This window comes from Hordeum vulgare, chromosome 1H (assembly GCF_904849725.1).
Source record: "Hordeum vulgare subsp. vulgare chromosome 1H, MorexV3_pseudomolecules_assembly, whole genome shotgun sequence".
In the NCBI taxonomy this organism is placed as follows: domain Eukaryota; kingdom Viridiplantae; phylum Streptophyta; class Magnoliopsida; order Poales; family Poaceae; genus Hordeum; species Hordeum vulgare.
In genome coordinates this window covers 128,450,681-128,469,827 of record NC_058518.1, presented here as the reverse complement: position 1 = coordinate 128,469,827, position 19,147 = coordinate 128,450,681, and positions in this window count along the sequence as shown.

Sequence of the window (19,147 nt, the reverse complement as noted above, 5' to 3'; positions counted from 1 at the left end):
CAAGATATTATTCAGTAGAGTCTCAGCTTGTTCTACAGTTCGTTCCCTAAAAACACAACCGGCACGACTATCTAGGTCGTCTCTAGAAGCATCGGTAAGTCTGTTATAGAAGATATCAAGTATCTCGTTCTTCTTAAGAGGGTGATCAGACAAAGCATTCTGTAGCTGGACGAGCCTCCCCCAAGCTTGTGGGAGTCTCTCTTCTTTGAGTTGAGCAAAGTTATATATTTCCTGGAAGGCAGCTTGCTTCTTATGGGCAGGGAAATATTTCTCACAGAAGTAATAGACGATATTCTGGGGACTACTCACACATCCAGGAGAAAGAGAAGTGAACCAGGCTTTAGCGTCATCCTTTAGAGAGAAAGGAAAGAGCTTAAGGATATAGTAGTGGCGGATCTTCTCCTCACTCGTGAAAAGGGTGGCTATATCGTGTAGTTTGGTAATATGAGCTAAGACCGTCTCAGACTCATAATCGTGGAAAGGATCAGATTCGACTAGAGAGATTATCTTAGGATGGACAGAGAATTCATAATCCTTATAGGTGATAAAGATAGGTGAAGTGGCAAACTTCGGGTCGTATTTCATCCTAGCTTTTAGAGATTTTTCCTTCCACTTGAGAAGTAATTTCTCAGCGTCATAGGCATCCTTACACGCAAGAAAATCATCAGCTATCTCTCCCTCCATAACGTAACCCTCAGGTATATAAGGCAATTCATATCTAGGAGAGCTAGATCTAGCAGGTGCAAAAGCAGGTTCTATATCGATAGTATCGACAGTTTTAGAAGCATCACGAGCGTTTGCAGTAACTCTAGCAATATTAGCATCAAGGAATACCCCTAGTGGTACATCAGGCAAAGTAGTATCTCTAGCAGTATCAAGCATAGCATCATGAGGCAAAATAGCATCTCTAGCATCATCAGGCAAAGCAGTATCAGGCATAGCATCTCTAGCAGTATCAAGCATAGTATCTCTAGCAGTATCAGGCATAGCATCTCTAGCAGTATCAGGCATAGCATCTCTAGCAGTATCAGGCATAGTAGAATCATAAGCATCATCAAGCACATGCGACATATCAAGATTTCTAGCAGGAGGTGATGTCGCAAACTTACTCATAACTGAAGGTGAATCAAGTGCAGAGCTAGATGGCAGTTCCTTACCTCCCCTCGTAGTTGAGGGCAAGACATTGGTTTTTGGATCCTTCAGATTCTTCATAGTGATCAGCAGATATAAATCCCAAGTGACTCAGAGAATATAGCAATACCTCCCCGGCAACGGCGTCAGCAAAATGCTGCTATTGTGACAACAGATCTTAGCCTGCAAGGGCACCAGAAGAATGCTGCTAGCACTCCTCGGCAACGAAACAAGGAGAATGTTGTTGATGGCCCACCAGCGCGTGGGTTCGCGGCAGTTTTCGAGGGTAGAGTATTCGACCCAAATTTGTTGATTCGCCAGGCAGGAGGTGAGAGGATACTCTCGAGTATTAGCAGCTGAATGTATCAGATTCCACCGCACCTGAAAGATTAGTATCTGCAAGCAAAGTAGTAGCAACAAAGTAGAATGATAACAACGGTGTGAGAAACGATCTGTTGATGGCAGACTATTCCTAACCGTCGTATCAATGGCGCCAGAAGTTGCCCGTTGACGGAAATTGTCTTTTCCCGTCAACAACGAGCGAATCAGAATTGTAGCAGGTAGTAGCAGTGTAACGAGTAACAGCAGTGGCAAGGTACAACAGTAGTGACAGCAGTAGCAAGTAGCAATAGTAGCGAGCGACAGTAGTAACAGCAGTAGCAAGTAGCAACAGTAGTAACAGCAGCAGCAACAGTAGTAACATCAGTAGCAGTAGTAGTAACATCAGTAGCAGCAGAGCAACACAAGTAACAACAGCAGTAGGACAAACTCGTAGGCAATGGGTCGGTGATTCGTTTGGATGTATGTGGCTAGCTCCCGTTCGTCAATGTGATGTAGGCATGCATTCCGTGTGTAGTCATACGTGCTTAGGGAAAAGAACTTGCATGACATCTATTGTCCATCCGTGCCGTGGCAGCGGGGGTCCAAAAGGATACTACAGGATATTAAGGTTCTCCTTTTAATAAAGAACCGGAACAACGCATTAGCACTTGGTGAACACATGAACTCCTCAAACTATGGTCATCACCGGGAGTGGTTCCGGTTATTGTCACTCCGGGGTTCTCGGGTCATAACACATAGTAGGTAACTACAACTTGCAAGATCGGAGCTAAAACACACGTATATTGGTGACAACATAATAATTTCAGAGCTGAAATCATGGCACTCGGGCCCTAGTGACAAGCATTAAGCATGGCGAAGTAGTAGCAACATCAATCTTAGAACATAGTGGATACTAGCGATCTATCCCCGTCAAAACTAACTTGATTACATGATAGATCTCATCCCACTCATCACCGCCCAGCGAGCCTATGAATACATTACTCACGAACGATGAAGAGCTTCGTGGAATTGGAGAGGGAAGAAGGTTGATGATGATGAGGGCGACGATTTCCCCTCTCCGGAGCCCAAAACAGACTCCAGATCTGTCCTCCAGATGCCGAACAGGATTTGGCGGCGCCTCCGTATCACAAACGCGAAAAAATCTTCTCTTCTGATTTTTTTTCTGGGCGAAAGTGAATTTATAGAACTGAGATTGGGGGCGGCAGAGTCACGTGGGCCCCACAAGCTTGGTTGTCGCGGCCAGGGGGGTGGCCGCGGCAACAGGGCTTGTGGCCCACTGGCCCATCCCCTCCGGTGGATCTTTGCGCAGGTATTTTTCATATTTTCCAGAAAAAATCTCCATAAATTTTTAGGACGTTCCGAGAACTTTCATTTCTGCACAAAAACAACACCATGGCAATTCTGCTGAAAACAGCGTCAGTCCGGGTTAGTTCCATTCAAATCATGCAAATTAGAGTCCAAAACAAGGGCAAAAGAGTTTCGAAAAGTAGATACGATGGAGATGTATCAGATCCCTAGGGGGGAACCCTAGCGTCGAGCCAGCCTTCCCCTATTCCCTGTCGTGCGATGGGGAGGTAGCGATGGGGAGGTGACGAGGGGAAGGAAACCCCTCGTCACACCCCCCACCTACCGCCTGACCAGCGCGCCACCTCGTCACGCCCACATACCATCCCACGCACTCCCTAACCATTCCCGTCGGCCCGAACCCCAACAAGATCCCGTCGCCACCCCTCGTCACCTCCCCATCGCTACCACCCCTCCTATTCTCCCGGACCAAAGCCCCCTCGAGCGAAGCCTCCCCTCGCCACCTGCGCCTCGCTCCCTAGATCCCCACCGTGAGACCATCCCCAGATCTCGTCGCCCACTCTCCCCCTCGCGAGAACCCCCGTGCCGCGCCCTGTCTCTCCCTTGCCTAGACCCCGACGCCACCATGCCCTGTCGCTGCGCCCCGCGCCGGAGCCGGATCGGGCTACGCCGGCACCCTCGGTCGGGCCCCTCCTTCCCCAGCGACGACGCCGTCCCTCCTCCCGCTGCCTCGGGCCGCCCCATCACCGGTGCTCCCTGTGCCTTACCGCCTCGGGCCGCCCCACCACCGGCCGTCGTTGCGCCCCGCCGCCTCGGGCCCCCCCGACGACCGAACCTCCGGCAGTCCCCACCTCCGGCCTCCTTCGTCCCGACGGCTCCGCCTCGACACCGGATCGGCCATGTCCCCCACCGTCGGCTCCTCCGCTTCACCGTCGGCTCCACCACGCCTCGCCGCCCCTCTTCCCGGTAATGCCGGTGAGCAACGGGGCTTCAACCTCAACTTCCGTCCTTCCCTCTCGGGCGACCTCACCACCTCGCCTCTACACCATTCCCCTCCTACTTACGAGGAGGAGGAGGAGGAGGAGTTCCCTCCTGTGAATTGAGAGAAGAAATTAAAAAGAATAGAAAAGAAAGAAAACAGAATGAGAGATGTATGTATGTGTGCATAGTGTGATGAATGTATTTATGTATAAATGCATATGTATGTATTTTGTGTATACGTGGATGTATATACATAGGTCTATATGTGTGTGAACCGAATGTGTGTGTGTGTAGTGTTTGTGTGATCGCTGCCCCAAATGACATGCGGGTCACACGCCCCTAAAAACAAGAATTAAAATAAATACAAATAGTTTTATAAATAATTGATACTAATTAATTAATTAATTAGATTAATCAGTTATTTAAAAGTAATTACTGTTTTGGATATTAGGATTTAATATAATAATAATACATAAATAAGTTTTTAGCTAATTCTAATGTGTAAGAATAGGTAAATTAATTAATTAAAACGGTTAGCCAAATCTGTTGCTAAGGTAAATAAGATATCCTCTGCAGTGTATGACACGTGGGTCCCCCACTAAATTAACCTGATTAATTAATATTTAACCTTAGTTAATAACTTGTGTCAATGACACGTAGGACCCACTGGTCAGTTGACCAGTCAACTGCTAATGTCACCATGACATCATGCTGATGTCATAATAGCAATTAATTGAATTAATTAAATCTGTTTTTAATTCCTAAATATTGAATAAAATTTTAAAACTAATATAAGATAATCCATAGCTCAGATGAAAATATTTTCAACATGAAAGTTCATTAGCATAACAAGACGAACCCGGATACACGGTCCATTCGTGTGTAACGCGTCCCTAGCGTACCAAACATGGAACTTTTCCATCGTTTTCAGTCTGCCCGGTAGTAGCTAGAGACCCGGGAAATATCATCTGATATTTTCTCGACCCGTCTATGAGAGAAGTTACTACGTTAGCTCATGCCTAGCCTGCATATTGCCATGTCATGCTTAGTGTTGGACCTATTGCTGTTATTTATTATTTCTCTCCCCTCTTCTTACTGGTAGACCCTGAGACTGACGCTACTGCCGGGTACATCTACGACCCTGACGAGCAGCCCTTTGCCGCAGAGCAGCAAGGCAAGCAAACCCCCTTGATCATCCCTATATCGCCAATTCTTTCTTCCTCATGCTTGCATTAGAATTTTGCTACTGTTGTAGTTAGCTCCTATATCTAATGCATAGCCTAATTTGTGATGAACTACTACTTTCAGTACCACACTTTAAACTGTTTAGTATAGGTGGAGCAGTCATCCCCTGTGACCCCTTAGTCCAGTTGCCTCGCTTTGTCTTCAAGTCTCGATCCCTGATCAATGAGCCAGACCCGGCACAACACTTACACCCCCCTTAGTTGTGCGACACTACAGAGATACTATCGGGTACCGAGGGTGACACCTCATGAAGTACTCCTGATGATATCTCTGTAGTACAGCTAGTCGGTCGTGGTTATCAAGGGTGATTCATGTTTCACCATTCCCGACGATGCCTCTGTCGTGCAACCCCTCAAGTGTGGGACCCTCGAGGGTGATTCCTCTAGGTCCACCTTGACGGTTACATCATTCGGAATCCAACGAGGGTGATACCTCAGATTCCCCCTAATGTTTCTACCACACAGTTACTTGACCATGTTACTGGGATCTTTGATGTAAATATGTTAGGCGGGTAGATTCCCGCGTGTTTTTGTTGATGGCTTAATTAAAATGATAATGGATTTGGGTATTTGATCCGGGTTGGTCGGAAGGCCTTATTCGCACTAACTGTCTGCGTGGGAAGAATTATAGGTACTCGACCTCGTGGTATCAGCCGAAGCTCTTCAGACATCAGCGATGGAGCGGCGCGCGCCCGAGTGGTCCCGAGATGCATCACTATTGTATTAAGGGGTGCTAGGACTGACATCGGCCGCCCTCGCATCGTGCAGGAGCGCGGAGGGAAAGTGGGCCCATGAACCCTTTGTGCTTAGGAGTTAGACCAGCGGGCTGGCCTCTCTGCTCAGCTTAGGTGGGGCTGCGATGTGTCGATATTTCGAGGCCGGGCATGACCTAGAAAAGTTTGTCCTTCCAGAGTGTTATCGAGCGCGTCAGGGAATGTGTTGTGCACCCCTGCAGGGAAGACTTATCTATTCGATTAGTCGTGTCCACAGTTACAGGACGACTTTGAGTTGTGCCCTCCAATTCATGTTCGCGTGTACCAATGAGATTAACCTCACCTCAGGGTGACAAGTTTTGCTATGTCCTCCGATTCATGTTCCCGTGTACCAACAATGCGGCGGAATACGAGGCTTTGCTCCATGGGCTTAGAATCGCCAAAGAGATGAATCTCAGTCGAGTCAGATGCTCGGGCGACTCAGATCTGGTGGCACAGCAAGTCTCTCGCACGTGACATTCCAGAGACCCTCTGATGGCGGCTTATAGGTGTGTCGTGTCAGACGTGGCGAGTCACTTTCATGGTTATCAGGTTGATCATATTGGCCGTCGACTCAATGAGATAGCTGAAGCTCTTTCACGACTCGGATCACAGCGTAAGCCGGTTCCCCCTAACGTCTTTTAGGATGTGTTGCATAACCCGTCAGTAAAATTGCCTTCGGAGGAGGATTTATCGGTTCCTGACCCTGAGTCTCAACTTGTGGCGACTCTCCGTGCTACCCTGGATTGGGCGGTCCCTTACATGGCATATCTAGCGCGAGGTGAGTTACCTACTGATGAGTTGCTGGCCCGCCAAATTATCCGACGTTGCAAATCCATGATTATACATAAAGGCGAGTTGCACAAGCGAAGCACTTCTGGAATCTTTCAAAGGTGTGTCTCATCTGAAGAAGGGTGTGCGATTCTTAACGAGACACACGCAGGTGATTGTGGTCATCACGTCGGGTCACGCTCTTTGGTGCCAAAGCCTTTAGGCATGGATTTTACTGGTTGACAGCCCATGCAGATGTTGAGGACATAGTACGCACATGTGATGGATGCCAAAATTTTGGGCGTCAGATGCATGTGCATTTTCCGGTCTGGGAACTGGACTTGGTTGGCCCCTTCAAGATGTCATCTAATAAAAAGACTCACTTATTGGTGGCGGTTGACAAGTTTACCAAGTGGGTTGAAGGAGATCTGGTCAGCAGTTGTGATGCAGACACGGCCATCAAATTCCTCAAGAAGTTGATTTTTCGCTTCGGGTAACCTCATAGTAATATTATTGATAATGGTACTAATCTATCTAAAGGCGCCATGCAAGAATTTTGCGAGAAGGAGCACATTCGGCATGATGTTTCTGAAGTTGCACACCCCCAATCTAACGGACAGGCGGAGAGGGCGAATCAAGAAATATTGCAGGGTATCAAGCACCGGCTTATGTTGCCTCTCGAACGTACTCCGGGATGTTGAAGAGCTGCCTTCGGTCTTATGGAGCATCAGGACCACCCCTAATCGGTCTACTAGTTACACGCCCTTTTTCTTGGTCTATGGAGGTGAGGCATTGTTACCAAGTGACATCAGGCATGACTCGCCACGAGTCGCCGCTTATGTAGAGCAAGACAACGAGCTGGCACGTCAAGATTCGTTGGACGCCTTGGAGGAGGAATGCGAACTGGCAGCATCACGATCGACGATTTATCATCAAGACTTGTGATGCTATCATACCGCCGAGTCAAAAGCCGAGTCTTTCAGGAGGGCGACTTAGTGCTCCGGTTGATTCAGGATCATACTGGTATGCATAAGTTATCCCCTCCATGGGAAAGACCTTTTGTCGTCAGCAAGAATCTTCACAATGGTTCCTACTACCTGGTGGATCTTCGCCCAGATAGACCAACAATAGAGGTTGAGACAACTCGGTCGTGGAACATTGCCCACTTATGGCCTTACTATACTTAGAGCCACTGGCTCCTTATCTGTGTACAGAATTCAGTCATGGTAATCTCTTTTCATATATATAAAGCAATAAAGTCGGCGCCCATGAACTTCGGGGTCTCTGCCGTTTCAGCTTCTTGAGAGCATGAGTCCTTATTTTTTCATAAGTCGTGCAAGCATGGACGCTATCAGCATCAAAGAGCATAAGCCGCCATGCTGCGCTTATTTCAAAAATAGATGCTGGTACGCCAAAGAGGACCAAAGTTGCCACGTTGCACGGTTCAAACATATGCACCCTATATGGTTTTGAGAATTAAGCCGGCTTACTTGGGGGCTACTAGTTCCCAACTTGTTTTGCAGTAAGAGCGTAAACGCTTCTGTAATCCTATGTCTGGCTTTTCCCTAATCATAAGTCACTTGGGGGCTTCTGCTCATTGAGTTCACCCTGAATACCCTCTTGGCTAGCAAAAAATTAGCGCATTACAATGGTTATACTGGACTGTGTGTTACGCGACTCTCCCAATGGTCCCATGTACTCTTGGTGAGTCAATCCGCTTTTTGGACCCTGAACTTGCCTAGGTTAAAACATGAAGGGTGCTAGCGGGAGCCGACACATGGAAAATAGACAAACCATGGGTTCACTAAACCTGCTTCACTGAAGCTTAACTTGCGCCTGATCAGCCGGTCTAAACAACTCAGGCTATTACAAAAGCCTTCCTGGGGTAGCACTAGCATCTTGCAAACTCGTCCTACCCTATCGTGACTCATTGAGCCGACAAACTTTATGACTACAAAGTATCTTTGTAGCATAGCCGAAGAGTTTCATAAAAACTCCATTATACACCGCCGCGACTCATTGAGCCGGCTTATTTTTTCTTCTCTGATAAACAGGGAAAGACGTTTTCTGTCAGACATGGCAAAAGCACTTGGCAAGGCGATTCACATTAATAAAGGGTGAGACTTTAACGCCATCACAAGGTACAATTATAATATTGTTTTCAAAATTCTAGACTATTACATGGCTCAGAAGACCATATCAGGAGACATAACCCGACCGTGGAGGATCAAAGTAATTTCCGCGGGTGATCTTCATGTCATTCTTGACTCAAGACACCTCTGGGTTATCCTGCCTCGAGCTTTCGCCATCTTGCATGTGTAAGTCGCCCAATTTCCAATTGCAATTGGTCAAGGCATGGAACTCGTCCTCGTCAGTCAAGATGGTGGACAGATCGGCATCAAAGTCAAAAGGATGCTTACGACGCTGCGGAGTCAGGACGGTGATTTCATACGAAGTAGGAGTAACCCGTTTGCTGTGCTCATCATAAGCTGCCTGATATTTGCCTAAATCCAGGACGGCTGCTAGTTGAGTCGCCGCAAAGCGAGATTCTTTTACACAGTGGTGGTAATCCTCTTTGTTGAACTCTGATCCGTCGTCTTTCAGCTGTGGAAATCCCCGAGTTATTTCTTCCGGCTTAAGCTCTGGAGCATAGGCCAAGCACCGGCTTAAGGCAGTTAGCGCTCCTTTGCGGGCGGCTGACCTCTTCAGCTCCTCTATTTGGGGTGGCAGTGTTGACAAATAGCCTAGCATATGCTTGATGGATTTTACGGGCTCTTTGTTGCCCATAACGGCCTTCATAGTCATCACACCACCCGTGTATAGCTGCTCCATCAAAGTATAGATTGCCTTCACCTTCAAAATACAATCACTCTGAAGAGTGGCAGCTCGAGGACCTACAGGAAAGGAGCATGATCATAAGGCGCTGCAAGGTCGTACAATACACTTTCAGAAGGGAATAATTGATACTTACCAAACACAACCTGGGCCATCTTTGAGATGTGATGTTTCAATCCGGACAGCTCTTGCACGACGGCTTTCATTTTTTCTTCAGCTTGTTCCGCCCTTTTCAGAACGGCAGCTTGCTCAGCGTGGGCTTTGTCTTCAATTTTTTTTGTGCCTTCATTTCTTCCATGTCAGCCAAAGCAAGGCGAAGCTTCTCTTCAAACTTAGCTCGAGCGTCCTGCTGTTTTGCCAGGCTTTGTTTCAAGCCATCCACACTTGAGTTGGCCCGAGTCAATGATTCCTGCAACAAACATCGTGAAACAAAGTTTCAGTACCATTGCAAGGAACATCCCTCACACTTGGGGGCTAATGTACGATTCATTTTTTCTAACGTAATACCTTTAAGTAAGGCACGGCTCCTCTTTAAAAAGAGGACCCGACCCTTGGGGGCTACTGTTGGAAATATGCCCTAGAGGCAATGATAAATAGTTATTATTATATTTCATATTTAAAGATAATCGTTTACTATCCATGCCATAATTGTATTGAATGAAAACATAGATACATGTGTGGATAAATAGACACAACAATGTCCCTAGCAAGCCTCTAGTTGGCTAGCCAGTTGATCAAGGATAGTCAAAATTTTCTGACTATGTGCAAAGTGTTGTTGCTTGATAAGATCACATCATTAGGGGAATCATGTGATGGACTAGAATCAAACTATGAACGTAGCATAATGATCGTGTCGTTTTATTGCTATTGTTTTCTGCGTGTCAAGTATTTGTTCCTATGACCATGAGATCATATAACCCACTGGCACCGGAGGAATACCTTGTGTGTATCAAAAGTCACAACGTAACTAGGTGACTATAAAGGTGCTCTACTGGTATCTCCGAAGGTGTCCGTTGGGTTAGTATGGATCAAGACTGGGATTTGTCACTCCGTGTGAAGGAGACGTATCTCGGGGCCCACTCTGTAATACAACATCACACACAAGCCTTGCAAGCAATGTGACTAAGTGTAAGTCACGGGATCTTGTATTATGGAACGAGAAAAGAGACTTGCCGGTAACGAGATTGAAATAGGTATGCGGATACCGACGATCGAATCTCGGGCAAGTAACATACCGAAGGACAAAGGGAATGACATACGGGATTGCCTGAATCCTTGACACTGAGGCTCAACCGATAAGTTATTCGTAGAATATGTAGGATCCAATATGGGCATACAGGCCCCACTATTGGATATTGACCGACTCACCTTGGGTCATGTCTACATAGTTCTCGAACTCGCAGGGTCTGCACACTTAAGGTTTGGCGATGTTTTAGTATAATTGAGTTATATGTGTGTTTACCGAATGTTGTTCGAAGTCCCGGATGAGATCACGGAAATCACGAGGGTTTTCGAAATGGTCCCGATACGAAGATTGATATATACGATGACTTCATTTGGTTACCGGAAAGTTTTCGGGCATTACCGGGTATGTACCGGGAGGACGAATGGGTTACGGAAGTTCACCGGGAGGGGGGAAACCCTCCCGGGGGAAGCCCAAAGGACTTATGGGTGGCGCACTAGCCCTTAGTGGGCTGGTGGGACAGCCCAATAAGGCCTATGCGCCATAAGAAAAAATCCAAAGAAAGAAAAAAAAGGTGGGAAGGAAGAGAAGGACTCCACTTTCCAATCCTATTTTGAGTAGGATTGGAGTAGGAGTCCTACTCCTCCCCTTGGCCGGCGCACCTTGAGGTCTTGGCCCTCAAGGAAAGTCCCTCCCCCTACCTCCTATATGTACTAGTGTTTTAGGGCTGATTTGACACAACTTTTGCCATGGCAGCCCGACCACAAACACCACGGTTTTTCCTCTAGATCGTATTTCTGCGGAGCTCGGGCAGAGCCCTGCATGAGTAGATCCTTCACCACCACCAGAGCGCCGTCACGCTGTCGGAGAACTCATCTACTTCTCCGCCTTGCTTGCTAGATCAAGAAGGTCGAGATCATCGTCGAGCGGTATGTGTGCTGAACGCGGAGGTGCTGTCTGTTCGGCACTAGATCGGAGCAGATCGTGGGACGGTTCGCGGGGCGGATCGAGGGACGTGAGGACGTTCCACTACATCAACCGCGTTTCTTAACGCTTCCAGTTGTGCGATCTACAAGGGTACGTAGATCCAAATCTCCTCTCTTATATGGACATCACCATGATAGGTCTTCGTGCGTGTAGGAAATTTTTTGATTCCCATGCGACGTTCCCCAACAGTGGCATCATGAGCTAGGTTCATGCGTAGATGTAACCTCGAGTAGAACACAAAGGGTTTTGTGGACGGTGATGTTCGATTTTCTGCCCTCCTTAGTCTTTTCTCGATTCGGCGGTATTGTTGGATTGAAGCGGCCCGGACCGACATTATTTGTACGCTTACGAAAGACTGGTTTCATCGCTTGACATGCAACCTCGTTGCATAAAGATGACTGGAGGGTGTCGGTTTCTTCAACTTTAGTTGAATTAGTTTTGACCGAAGCGGTCCTTGGAGAGGTTAAATAGCAATTTGCACATCTCCATTGTGGTTTTTGCGTAAGTAAGATGCGATCTAGTAGACACCCATTGCAGCCACGTAAAACATGCAACAACAACTAGAGGATGTTTAACTTGTTTTTGCAGGGTATGCTTGTGATATGATATGGCCAATGACATGATATGATATATTGGATGTATGATGTGTTCATGTTGTAATAGTTAATATCGACTTGCACATCGATGGTACGGCAACCGGCAGGAGCCATAGGGTTGTCTTTAAACTAACGTTTGTGCTTGCAGATTCGTTTACTATATTGCTAGGATGTAGCTTTAGTAGTAATAGCATGAGTATCACGACAACCCCGATGGCGACACGTTGATGGAGATCATAGTGTGGCGCCGGTGACAAGAAGATCGTGTCGGTGCTTTGGTGATGGAGATCAAGAAGCACATGATGATGGCCATATCATGTCACTTATGAATTGCATGTGATGTTAATCCTTTTATGCACCTTATTTTTCTTAGAACGACGGTAGCATTATGAGGTGCTCTCTCACTAAAATTTCAAGACGAAATTGTGTTCTCCCCAATTGTGCACCGTTGCTACAGTTCGTCGTTTCGAGACATAACGTGATGATCGGGTGTGATAGACTCAACGTTCACATACACCGGGTGCAAAACAGTTGCACACGCGGAACACTCGGGTTAAGCTTGACGAGCCTAGCATGTGCAGACATGGCCTTGGAACACATGAGACCGAAAGGTCGAGCATGAATCATATAGTTGATATGATTTTCATAGGGATGCTTACCACTTGAACTATCCTCAACTCACGTGATGATCGGACTTGAGCTGGTGCAGTTGGATCATGTACCACTCAAATGACTAGAGAGATGTACTTTTTGAGTGGGAGTTTAGCAAGTAATTTGATTAGTTAAACTCTGATTATCTTGAACATAGTCTAAGTCCACTTTGAAAATATTTGTATTGTAGATCAATGGCTCACGCGACAGTCACCCTGAATTTTGTTACGTTCCTAGAGAAAGCTAAGTTGAAAGATGATGGAAGCAACTTTGTAGACTGGGCTCGTAATCTTAAGTTGCTCCTGCAAGCTGGGAAGAAGGATTATGTCCTTAATGCTGCGCTAGTAGATGAACCACCCGCCGCGGCTGACCAAGATGCTAAGAACGCTTGGTTAGCACGCAAGGATGACTACTCAGTAGTTCAATGTGCAGTCTTGTATGGCTTAGAGCTGGGACTTCAACGTCGCTTTGAGCATCATGGAGCATATGAGATGTTCCAGGAGTTGAAGTTTATCTTTCAGAAGAACGCCCGGATCGAGAGGTATGAGACCTCCGATAAATTCTATGCTTGCAAGATGGAGGAGAATTCGTCTGTCAGTGAACATGTGCTCAAAATGTCTGGGTACTCAAACCATCTAGCTGAGCTAGGGATTGAACTCCCGCAAGAGGCTATCACTGACAGAATTCTTCAATCACTGCCACCAAGCTATAAGAGCTTTGTGTTGAACTATAACATGCAAGGTATGAACAAGTCACCCGGCGAGTTATTCACGATGCTGAAAGTCGCAGAGTCAGAACTCCGTAAAGAGCATCAAGTGTTGATGGTGAATACGACCAGTAGTTTAAAGAGAAATGGCCAAGTAAAGAAGGGTAATTCAAAGAAGACCGGCAAGCATGTTGCCAATCTGACGAAGAAACCCAAAGCTGGACCTAAGCCTGAAACAGAGTGCAATTATTGCAAGGGTATGGGTTACTGCAAGCGCAACTGCCCCAACTATCTGGCTGATAAGAAGACGGCCTAGGAAAAATCAGGTATATTCAATATACATGTTATTGATGTGTACTTAACCATCTCTCATAGTAGTTCCTGGGTATTCGATACCGGTTATGTTGCTCATATTTGCAACTCGAAATAGGAATTGCGGAATAAGCGAAGGCTGGCAAAGGATGAAGTGACGATGCGCATGGGAAATGGTTCCAAGGTTGATGCAATCACCATCGACACAGTTTCACTTCAGTTACCATCAGGATTAGTTATGAACTTAAATAAATGTTATTTAGTGCGTGCGTTAAGAATGAACATTATATGTGGATCTTGTTTATTGCGAGACGGTTACTCGTTTAAGTCAGAGAATAATGGTTGTTCTATTTCTATGAGTAATATCTTTTATGGTCATGCACCCATGTGACAGGATTCTTCATATTGAATCTTGATAATGATAATACACATATACATAACATTGAGACCAAAAGAGTTAGAGTTAACGATGATAGCGCCATGTTTTTATGGCCCTGCCGCTTAGGTCATATTGGTGTAAAGCGCATGAAGAAACTCCATATCGATGGACTTTTGGAGTCACTTGACTCTGATTCACTTGACACGTGCGAACCATGCCTCATGGGCAACATGACTAAGACTCCGTTCTCCGGAACAATGGAGCATGCAAGTGACTTGTTGGAAATCATACATAACGATGTGTGTGGTCCGTTGAGTGTGGAAGCACGCGGCGGATATCGTTATTTTCTCACCTTCACTAACGATTTGAGTAGATATGGTTATGTCTAATTGATGAAGCACAAGTCTGAGACGTTTGAAAAGTTCAAATAATTTCAGAGTGAAGTCGAAAATCATCATAACAAGAAGATCAAGTTCCTACGGTCTGATCGTGGGGGTGAATATCTGAGTTTTAAGTTCGGTGCTCACTTAAGACAATGTGAAATTGTTTCACAGTTGACACCGCCTGGAACACCACAGCGTAATGGTGTCTCCGAATGTCGTAATCATACTTTATTAGAGATGGTGTGATCTATGATGTCTCTTGCCGATTTGCCATTATTGTTTTGGGGTGATGCATTAGAGACAACTGCATTCACTTTAAATAGGGCACCATAAAAATCCGTTGAGACGACGCCATACGAATTGTGGTATGGCAAAAGACCAAAGTTGTCATTTCTTAAAGTTTGGGGATGTGATGCTTATGTCAAAAAGCTTCAACCTGAAAAGCTGGAACCCAAAGCGAAAAAGTGCGTCTTCATAGGTTACCCAAAAGAGAAAGTTGGGTATACCTTCTATCTCAAATCCGAGGGCAAAGTGTTTGTTGCTAAAGACGGAGCTTTTCTTGAGAAGGAGTTGCTCTCGAAAGAATTGAGTGGGAGGAAGATAGAACTTGATGAGGTTGTCGAACCTCTAATTCCTCTTGATGGTGGCGCAGGGCAAGGGGAAACCCATGTTGCTGCGGCGCCGGTTGATGAACAAGTTGATGATGATGATCATGAAACTTCGGATCAAGTTACCGTCGGACCTCGCAGGTCGACAAGATCACGTACTGCTCCCGAGTGGTACGGTAATCCTGTCTTGACGATTATGTTGTTGGACAACAATGAACCTGCGAATTATGAAGAAGCAATGGTGGGCCCGGATTCCAACAAATGGCTGGAGGCCATGAAGTCCGATATAGGATCCATGTACAAGAACAAAGTGTGGACTTTAGAAGTACTACCTGAAGGCCGCAAGGCTATTTAGAACAAATGGATCTATAAGAAGAAGACGGACGTAGACGATAATGTGACCTTTTATAAAGCTCGACTTGTGGCAAAGGGTTTTCACAAGTTCAAGGAATTGACTACGATGAGACTTTCTCACCGGTAGCAATGCTTAAGTCTGTCTGAATCATGTTAGCAATAGCTGCCTTTTATGATTATGAAATCTTGCAGATGGATGTCAAAACGGCGTTCCTTAATGGTTTTCTTAAGGAAGAGTTGTATACGATGCAACCCGAAGGTTTTGTCGATCCTAAGAATGCTGACAAAGTGTGCAAGCTCCAACGATCCATTTATGGACTGGTGCAAGCATCTCGGAGTTGGAATAAGCGTTTTGATCAGGTGATCAAAGCATTTGGGTTTATACAAGTGGTATGAGAATCTTGTATTTACAAGAAAGTGAGTGGGATCTCTGTGGCGTTTCTAATATTATATGTGGACGACATATTGCTGATTGGAAACAACGTGGAGCTTTTGGAGAGCATAAAAGGTTACTTGAATAAAAGTTTCTCTATGAAGGACCTAGGAGAAGCTGCTTACATTCTAGGCATTAAGATCTATAGGGATGGATCGAAACGCCTGATAGGACTTTCACAAAGCACATACCTTAATAAAGTTTTGAAGAGGTTAAAAATGGATCAGTCCAAGAATGGGTTATTGCCAGTGTTAAAAGGTATAAAATTGAGTAAGACTCACTGCCCAGCAACTACGGAAGATAGAAAGACAATGAGTTCCATCCCCTACGCTTCAGCCGTAGGTTCTATCATGTATGCAATGTTGTGCACTAGACCAGACGTCAGCTTGGCCATAAATGTGGCAGACAGGTTTCAGAATAATCCAGGAGTGGATCACTGGACGGCGGTCAAGAATATTCTGAAGTACCTGAAAAGGACTAAGGAAATTTTTCTCGTCTATGGAGGTGACAAGGAGCTCGTCGTAAAAGGTTACGTCGACGCAAGTTTTGACACCGATCCGGATGACTCTAAGTCACAAACCGGATACGTATTTATTCTTAATGGGGCTGCGGTAAGCTGGTGCAGTTCCAAGGAGAGCATCGTAGCAGATTCTACATGGGAAGCATAGTACATGGCTGCCTCGGAGGCGGCAAAGGAGGGTGTTTGGATGAAGCAGTTCATGACAGATCTTGGAGTTGTGCCGAGCGCACTAGATCCATTAACTCTGTTATATGACAACACTGGTGCCATTGCCTTAGCAAAGGAACCAAGGTTTCACAAGAAGACCAGACACAACAAACGACGCTTCAACCTCATCCGCGACTACGTCGAGTTAGAGGACGTGAATATTTGCAAAGTGCACACAGATCTGAATGTAGCAGACCCGCTGACTAAACCTCTTCCATGGGCAAAACATGATCAGCACCAGAACTGTATGGGTGTTCGATTTATTACAATGTAAATCGCATGGTGATGTGAGGACTAGATTACTGACTCTAGTGCAAGTGGGAGACTGTTGGAAATATGCCCTAGAGGCAATGATAAATAGTTATTATTATATTTCCTGTTTAAAGATAATCGTTTATTATCCATGCTATAATTGTATTGAATGAAAACATAGATACATGTGTGGATAAATAGACACAACAATGTCCCTAGCAAGCCTCTAGTTGGCTAGCCAATTGATCAAGGACAGTCAAGGTTTTCTGACTATGTGCAAAGTGTTGTTGCTTGATAACTGGATCACATCATTAGGGGAATCATGTGATGGACTAGACCCAAACTATGAACGTAGCATATTGATCGTGTCGTTTTATTGCTATTGTTTTCTACGTGTCAAGTATTTGTTCCTATGACCATGAGATCATATAACCCACTGGCACCGGAGGAATACCTTGTGTGTATCAAACGTCAAAATGTAACTAGGTGATTATAAAGGTGCTCTACAGGTATCTCCGAAGGTGTCCGTTGGGTTAGTATGGATCAAGACTGGGATTTGTCAGTCTGTGTGACGAAGATGTATCTCGAGGCCCACTCAGTAATACAACATCATACACAAGCCTTGCAAGCAATGTGACTAAGTGGAAGTCACGGGATCTTGTATTACGCAACGAGAAAATAGACTTGCCGATAACGAGATTGAAATAGGTATGCGGATACCGACGATCGAATCTCGGGCAAGTAACATACCGAAGGACAAAGGGAATGACATACAGGATTGCGTGAATCCATGACACTGAGGTTCAACCGATAAGTTATTCGGAGAATACGTAGAATCCAATATGGGCATCCAGGTCCCGCTATTGGATATTGACCGAGGATTACCTCGGGTCATGTCTACATAGTTCTCGAACCCGCAGGGTCTGCACACTTAAGGTTCGCCGATGTTTTAGTATAGTTGAGTTATATGTGTGGTTACCCAATGTTGTTCGGAGTCCTAGATGAGATCACGGACATCTCGAGGGTTTCCGAAATGGTCCGGAGACGAAGATTGATATATAGGATGACTTCATTTGGTTACCGAAAAGTTTTCGGGCATTACCGGGAATGTACCGGGAGTGACGAATGGGTTCCGGAAGTTCACCGGGAGGAGGGCAACCCTCCCGGGGGAAGCCCAAAGGACTTACGAGTGGCGCACCAGCCCTTAGTGGGCTGGTGGGACAGCCCAATAAGGCCTATGCGTCGTAAGAAAAAAACCAAAGAAAGAAAAAAAAGGTGGGAAGGAAGAGAAGGACTCCACTTTCCAATCCTATTTTGAGTAGGATTGGAGTAGGAGTCCTACTCCTCCCCTTGGTTGGCGCACCTTGAGGGCTTGGCCCTCAAGGAAAGTCCCTCACCCTCCCTCCTATATATAATGGTGTTTTAGGGCTAATTTGAGACAACTTTTGCCACGGCACCCCGACCACAAACACCACGGTTTTTCCTCTAGATCGTATTTCTGCGGAGCTCGGGCTCAGCCCTGCAGGAGTAGATCCTTCACCACCACCGGAGCACCGTCACACTGCCGGAGAACTCATCTACTTCTCGGTATTGCTTGCTGGATCAAGAAGGCCGAGATCATCGTCGAGCTGTACGTGTGCTGAAGGCGGAGGTGCCGTCCGTTCGGCACTAGATCGAAGCAGATCGTGGGACGGTTCGCGGGACGGTTCATGGGACGGTTCGCGGGGCGGATCGAGGGATGTGAGGACGTTCCACTACATCAACCGCGTTTCTTAACGCTTCCTGCTGTGCGATCTACAAGGGTACGTAGATCCAAATCTCCTTTCATAGATGGACATCACCATGATAGGTCTTCGTGCCCGTAGGAAAATTTATGTTTCCCATGCGACGTTCCCCAACAGCTACAGGTTGAAGCTTTTATTCAAACACATGCTAAAGACCCATCTCATCTTTAAAAAGATGATCCGGCTGTTGGGGTCTACAGGTCCAAGTTTTTTTCAAACACATGCTAAAGACCTGGCTCATTTTTAAAAAGATGACCCGACCCTTGGGGGCTACATGTCGAAGCTTTCTTCAAATTACAAGCTAAAGACCCGACTCATCTTTAAAAAGATAACCCGGCCCTTGGGGGCTACAGGTTGAAGTTTTTCATCAAGTATAAGTTAAAGACCCGGCTCATCTTTAAAAAGATGACCCGGCCCTTCGGGGCTAAAGG